We start from the raw sequence: 1510 nt of genomic DNA, 5'->3' as shown, positions 1-1510 counted from the left end.
TATATGAAACAATTTAGCACATATACTATTATTTACAATTTCTACCGTAGTCCATAATAGCCATTCGGAAGGTCTATAAACTTTTTCTTTTGTAGCACCAAAACCACTAATAGTACCTTGAGCTGCAACGAAATCATTTGATTTTTCCGTTGATGAGACCAAATCAATAGCTTTTATATTGTTGGTAAAATTTAAGGTTGTTGGTAGTTCTATAAGGCCAATATCATCAGTAAATGTGTTGGGTTTGAAGGCAGGATGTATAAAGAGTTTACTAGAGGTCATATTAATTGAATTATTGTTTAGTTTTATGGTTCCAAATGACATAACAAGATTATTACTAATATTGTAAATACAATGTGCAGCTGTTAAAACCCATTTATTGGATATAATAGAACCGCCACATAAATTTATTACTCTATCAGTTTTTATCTTGAAAAGTACATGCCAGGGAAATTGTCCGAGTGTGGCTCTCGTGCCAGATATAATGGCAGCACTCTGGTCACTGGACTGCAAATTTGTACATTATTATAAAACTTTTTCTTAATACTTTCAATAACTTTACCTTAGCAGTGTTAAGATATATTCTGCATAAGATCCCTAAAAGTATGAGTTTATTTGAAAAAATCTTCATTCGAAACAATTTTATAGATTTTTTGTTATTGAAATAAAGAGAATAATGTTAATTGTTTTCTTGTTCCTTATTTTATTTAAATAAAATTTTTGATTTTTTTTTCAATAATTTCCATAATAAATTGATTCGTTAGGCCAGTATATAGTTTGTCATTTCCCGCAAATTATAATATATTTAATCTAGTTTCTAAGCATCAATAACATCATGGTCCTTAAAACATATATCTACTTTAAAGCAAATTTCTTAAACTGTTTTTTTTTTTTTGATTCTGAAAAGTTTATTTTAGATTTATATTAATATTACATTTTTATACCCTACACCACTTTAGTGGGGCGATTATATTGGATTGTGCTGATGTTTGTAACGCACAATAATATTGGCCCTATACCCACCTTAAAGTATACCAATCTGCTCAGAATCATTTTCTAAGTCGATTTAGCTATGTCCTTCCGTCCATGTAAACTTTGTAATCAAACTACAGGTCACAATTTTGAAAATAATTCAATAAAATATGGTGCAGGAACGAAGCCTATTGAAAATGGTTAAGATCGGTCTATTATTTCACCTAGCCCCCATACAACTAAACCCCCGAATAGAGTTTGTAAACCTTGTAACCAAACTACAGGTCACAATTGTGAAGATAATTCAATGAAATTACATGCACATGATATTCTATTGTCCCAGGGACGAACCCTATTGAAAATGGTTAAGATCGGTCTATTATTTCACCTGACCCCCATACAACTGTACCCCCGAATAGGGCTTGTAAACATTATAATAAAATTACAGGTTGCAATTTTGGAGATAATTCTATGAAATTTGGCACATAATCTTATATTGTACCCTAGACGAAGCCTATTGAAAAATGTTAACATCAGT

The 1510-nt window shown here is 30.7% G+C and overlaps 1 protein-coding gene across 1 annotated transcript in view; it reads right to left on the bottom strand.

The window, feature by feature from the left end:
* Positions 1-1510, bottom strand: part of LOC111684933 (DNA-directed RNA polymerase III subunit RPC1) — a 66694-nt gene that overhangs the window by 43621 nt on the left and 21563 nt on the right. The gene's annotated exons all lie outside the window — the stretch shown is intronic.

This window comes from Lucilia cuprina, chromosome 3, assembly GCF_022045245.1.
Source record: "Lucilia cuprina isolate Lc7/37 chromosome 3, ASM2204524v1, whole genome shotgun sequence".
Classification (NCBI taxonomy): Eukaryota; Metazoa; Arthropoda; class Insecta; order Diptera; family Calliphoridae; genus Lucilia; species Lucilia cuprina.
This window is presented reverse-complemented; position numbering and strand designations above follow the sequence as displayed.